At 39.9% G+C, this 6,234-nt stretch overlaps 1 pseudogene; it reads right to left on the bottom strand.

Annotated features, from left to right (window-relative positions):
- Positions 1 to 731: 731 nt before the first annotated feature.
- On the bottom strand, positions 732 to 1,121 carry LOC102817928 (annotated as a pseudogene).
- Between the last annotated feature and the right edge of the window lie 5,113 nt (positions 1,122 to 6,234).

Genomic DNA, 6,234 nt, shown 5'->3' on the forward strand with positions numbered 1-6,234 from the left:
GAAATCTTTCAACAAACTGATGAAGCACTGGAGGCACTCACTCATCTATGCTAAGAAATATGGAAGACAACTACCTGGCCAGATGACTGGAAGATCCATATTTGTGCCCATCCCAAAGAGAAGAGATCCAATGGAATGCAGAAATAATCAGACAATATCACATGTAAATCATCTTTTTTTTTTTTTTTCATTTCAAGGGCTCCAGGAAAGCTGGATATGCTGTCACCAGCTTTATTCTGAGGAAAAGCACGATGTGGGATACTTTGACCCTGTCCTAGGGCACCTGCTGCTCTCCATAAGTCTGGAAAATGCTGAGGTCACATTTAAGGGGTGCCCAACTGAAAAGAAACCATGTTCTCTTTCTACTGCACAGGGACCTATGAATAGAGCTGAAGGACACCTTATGGGTTGATCAAAATGCAACCCAAGAAACAGACTCGGATTCTAAGTCACATCACACTCGGATCCACCCAGGAACTCAGGGGGCGTTCCCACAGCTATTCTGCAATGAAAAATATGGAGATAAACGTGCAACTCAAACTGTTTCTTTAAAAAATCAAAAATGGGTTTTCCTTAAGGAAGAGGGTCTGAAAGAAAGTGCTTATGGGACTCCTTGGAACTTGTCACCACCTTCTTCCTGAACAGGTGGGTGCACTGGGCAGAAGTTGTTGCTGTGGGGTGGTTTGGGGTGAACCGAGGACACCGAAGTCTCTGGATATGACAGGCAGAGCTCACTGCTTGCCAGTCTGTCGACCTGGCTTCTTCTGCTGGTCCCTGCTGGTGCCTGGGATACTTCCATGGCCATCAAACACACCTCGCCCAGCGCCCACCTCCCCCCATGCTGAGGCCCTTGTGTTACTTCTGCTACTGCAGGTCATCACTCCCATGACCCTTGGCCACCACTTCATCCTTGATGATGTTGATAATCTAGTAGGGAATGCCCAGGTACTTGCTGGTGCTGTGAAGAATGTAACACTCAAGCATCCTCCAGAACTTGTTCTCTCACAGGTAGATGTTCACCTACAACAGCTCACCAGGTGCCCGTTGTAGGTCTCCCCATTCTTCAGCCCCACCAGCATGGGGTGATTCTGGGGGGTCTTCATCAGCAACAAGGGGAGCATGGTACTGGCAGGGACCAGGCTCACTTACCACTTCCACGGGTGCTGTTGTTTGGTGCCAGTCGCAAGTAAAATCTTGCTAAAGTAACTATAGATTTACAGAGAACTTCCAGAGGTTTAAGCAGGATTCAGAAGAGGAATTGTAATAAGGGATATTATTGCTGACTTTAAATGGATCTTGGCTGAAAGCAGAGAATATCAGAAGGATATTTACTTTGCTTTATTGACAATGTTTTTTATTGTGTGGACCATGACAAAGCTATGGAAAACACTGCAACATATGAGTATTCCTGAACACTTAATTGTGCTCATGGGAACCTGTACACAGACAAAGAGGCAGTTGTTCAAACAGAACAAGGGACTACTAAATGGTTTAAAATTAAGTTATGTGTGCCCAAGGTTGTAATATTTCACCATATTTCTTCAATCTGTATGCTGAGATGCTGGATAATAAAAGGAAAAATGTGGCATCAGGATTGGAGGAAGACTTATTAGCAACCTGTGACATGCAGATGATACAATCTTGCTTGCTAAAAATGAAAAGGACTGAAAATACTTACTGATGAAGATCAAAAGACCACAGCCTTCAGTATGGGTTGCATCTGAATGTAAAGAAATAAAAATCACTTGCCACTGGACCAATAAATTACATTCATATAAATGGAGAAAAAAATGGAATTGTCAAAGACTTCATTTTACTCAAATCAGCTATCAACACAATAGAAGCATCTGTCTAGAAATCAAACGATGTATTGCATTAGGCAAATCTGCTGTCAGTTGGAGGACTAAAGTCCTCTTGACCCAAGCCATGGTATTTTCAATAACTTCGTATTCATGTCCTGGTGTGGTGCTGTGGGTTAATGCACCAGACTGTAAAATCATTTGAACTGAAAGGATGGTGGTTCAAGCTTACCATGCGCTCTTTGTAAATTCTATACAGTGTTGCTATGGGTCAGAATCGACTTGACAGCACTTCACAACAACAACAACATATGCAAATGAAAGTTGGACAGTGAGTATGGAAGACCGTAGAAGTGATGCATTTGAGTTATGTTTTTGTAGGAGAGTATTAAAAGTACCATGGACTACCAAAAGAACAAACAGATCAGTGTTGGAGAAAGTACAGCCTTAATGCTCCTTAGAAGCCAGGATGGCCAGACTTCGGCTCTCATACTTCCAACACATTATGAGGAGGAACCAGTCCCTGGGAAAATAGTGGGTCTAAGGAAAAGAGGAAGACTCCAAGAAAAAGAGAAAAAAAAACCCACGAGATGGATTTGCAGAGTGTTGACAGCAATGAGCCCAGGCTTAGCAATAATTGCGAGGTTAGTGTGGGACCAGGCACTCTTTTGTTCTGTTGTGCATAGGGTAGCTATGAGTACGTGCCAACTCGATGGCACCTAACAATATAACAACATTTGCAAATCAACAAAATACAAACTTTCAGCTCCCTTTTAAAAGTTAGGATATGTGGCCACCTGGACTATATTCTGGAATGGCCATTATTGCCGGGAGTTTAATAGGCTCTTTTTCTCATAGATGCGGCATGTATCATTTAAACTGCTACAATTTCCACTTGTCTCTACTATTTTGCACCTTGTCGACTTTACTTACTTAGATTGTTTATTTGTCCCTCATGTAGTTCTGTATGATAAGCAATGAACCGCTAATTAATTGTAAGGTGGGTGGTTCAAACCCACCAGCCACTCCTTGGAAATCCTATACAGGGTCTCTATGAGTTGGAACCAACTCGGTGGCACTTAGCAACAATCACAACAATTTGGCCTTTGCAGCAGCTTGGTTTGAAGCCTTTTTCTAACATGAGACAGAGATCATTTCTCTGCCTAATGCATGAAAAACGAAACTTTTGTGATCGGAAGAAAAAATGTGGAACTAAGGAGGAAAGGATAAGAGGAATATTAGAAGTTTCAGAAACATGCTCAGGAGGCTAAAACTGGAATAATAGAAAAGGACTGTGAAAACGTTCTGTTGGAGATGATGCAAAAAGGACCAAGTATTACTCACATTAATTTTCGTATTGTTTTCTGTGATATAATATGATATAAACCTGTACCATATACTACTTCTATAGAGGAGACTGCTAACTATACTGCAGTATCATTTTTCCCCATTACATTAGAGAGAACACTTAATGGCCATCCAGAAGAAATATTTACCAGCTAGGTATGGGCTGGGGTCTATATTTAACTAATGGGATTAGAAGGGAAGTACTATGTTTACCTTTTCAGAAGTACCTTTAAAAGAAGACATGTATCTCATCTCTTCATATTCCCTCCATCCTAATGTCTGGAATGTGATACCTTTATATAATAGCAAACACCCAAAAGCTAACACGCTATAGATGATGGATCCACATGAAGAAGGAGGCTAGGTCTCTGGATTATCTTCTGAAAATGAATCAACATGTCACACTTGTTCATAAACATCCAGATTGTTTCAAAGTGAAAGACTGTTTAGACCATTGTTGATGGAGTTTACTTACATAGAGGATCAAACTAATACCCTAATATATCCAAGAAACCTTCAATAAAGTCTGCCTAACAATATACTTAACTTGGTGATATGTTATAGAGGATAAGGACTGGATAATGTCCAGCAGGACTTCAGGGTACAGAAAATGACCCAGAGGAAAAGAGGAAGACCCAATGAGATGGATTGGCCAAGTGGCAGCATCAATGGACTCAAGCGTGGCAACAGTGGTGAGGTTGGCCCAGGATCAGGCAGTGTTTCATTCTGCTGTACGTAAGGTCGCTATGAGTCAGTACTGACTTGATGGCACCTAACAACAATAACACACAGAAGACAAATCATAGAGTATAAAGAAATACAACCCTCTCCAATATTTTAGATATTCGGCTTTCCATCACCTTTATATGAATATTTCAATGAAACTTACATAAGTTTTAAGAATAAGATTATCTTAGTGTATTGAAGATTTGGGCATATGAAGGCAACACACACCTTTATGCTATACACACAGAGAGCATGTGTATACACACAAATACATATACACAAGTAAACAAAATGATATTCATTCATCAAAAGAAAACAATTCTGTTTCATGACTGAAAATTCTGTTATAATGAGGACGATAAAAAAAAAAAAAAAGGGATCCTGCCCACAAAATGAAATGAGATCTTTCCTATTCAGTAGCATTATAATAATAAAAAATTTTAATCTAGCATTATATCTCTGCAGACAGAGAAAGCCACCTAAGTTTTGTATTATTTTCTAAAAGATAATACTCTAGTGACTTTCAAGGGAAAACACTTAAAAATAATAAATTGAAGTTCACAGCGTCTTATTAATTTGTTTTGCAAGGACAATGGAAATTGCTGCATTAAATTATTCATTAAATACATCTTATTTTACTCACTTTGCTTTGCATCTATATTACTTCTTAGGCTTTTATCACTTTAATTATTAAAACATCCCCCATGAGGTTCATATTAATTATTATTATCCTTGCATCATTATATAGAACTGAAAATAAAGATATGGCTGAGTAGAAAGCTGTACTCCTTCACATTGTAACATCAAAACTACAGCCCAGAAACAGTAATTAATCAAGAAGCACTTTCCATCCATGACTCACTTTCATATTGAACTAGGGGATATCATTAAAAACTTGAGCAGTATATCAAACCATGGAAAAACCAAATGGCAAGGTTCACCGGAGTTGTGGTTTGAGCTTGTCCTATTGGCCTTTAGATTCTGAAACCCATAATTATTTTTAGTTCTTTTGTTGACTCTTGGAGTACTGGTGTGATGCTGTAGGATAAGCTATTCCTTGGAAACCCTATACAAGGTCACTTTGAGGCGATGACACTTAACGACAACAACATTGACTCTTACTGTATCTTCATTAGCATACAAGCCACTGTCTCCGTAATACTCATTACTTCAGAGACATGCACACCAGAATGGACAAAGCAGAGCTAGGGGACCAGCCACCAGTAAAACAACCAGTTGTCTTTGAGTTGATTCTGACTTGTGGTTACTACATGTATGTCAGAGTAGAACTGTGCTCCACAGGATTTTCAATGGTTGATTTTTTTTTTTTTTTTTTCAGAAATAGATGTCCAGTCCTTTTTTCTAAGTTGCTTCTGGGTAGACTCAAACCTTCAACCTTTCTGTTAGCAGTCAGAAACCTCCCAGAGGGAGGTAAAGGTGGGAAGTAGCTACTTTGGCAGTCTTCTAGGTTTGAAATTCACTAAGATGGGTAACAGAATTGTACAGCCAAGGGCAGAAAATATGATAAATCCTGGAAAGCAGTCTGTCCAAGAGTGAGGTGCAATTCTTCTGACTAGAACATCCTTGGACCATTTTTCTCTGTATATTGAGCATGCTAAATAAAGAACAATAAATGCTTACATGCAGTGGATTGTTCTAGGATTTCCAAAAGCTTGTGTTTTTATACCAATCTAAAGGGCGCTCTGGTAGTGTAGTGGTTATGAATCAGGCTGCTAACCTCAAGGTCAGCATTTCTAAACTACCAGCTGTTCTGCAGCTCCCGTAAAGATTTACAGTCTCGGAAACCCTGTACAGGGTCGCTATGGGTCGGAACTGACTCGATGGCACTTAACAACAACAACAAACCTTATTTGAATCCATTTTACAATGAGATATTACTTGGAACATTACAAGACACACATTAGTGAAGAACAAAATGATGGGGTTGGCTTAGTTACCCATGCTGCTACAACAGAAAGACCACAAGTGGATGGTTTTAACAAACAGAAATGCATTCTCTCACAGTTTTAAGAGGCTAGAAGTCCAAATTCAGAATATGGGTTCTGGGGAAAGGTCCTTGTCTCTCATTTCAGCATCTATAGGCCCAGCACTACTTGCAGACCACCATGTGTCTTGACATCAACTGTTCCTTGTATATAGGAATTTCAAAGAACAAAGACCCCCCCAGGTACAAAGGCTGAATCGCGCTCCAGGCTTGGCTCTTCTTTCTTGATGGTAGCAAGTTCCTCTTTCTATGCTCACCCCTCTTTCCTTTTATCTCTTGTAAGATCAAATGTGTTGCATGCCACACCTTTAGGACTCTCTCAGACATTGGATCAAGGTCACGGGGGTTTTAAGGGTG

Source organism: Chrysochloris asiatica, unplaced genomic scaffold, assembly GCF_000296735.1.
Source record: "Chrysochloris asiatica unplaced genomic scaffold, ChrAsi1.0 scaffold00147, whole genome shotgun sequence".
NCBI classification, from domain to species: Eukaryota; Metazoa; Chordata; class Mammalia; order Afrosoricida; family Chrysochloridae; genus Chrysochloris; species Chrysochloris asiatica.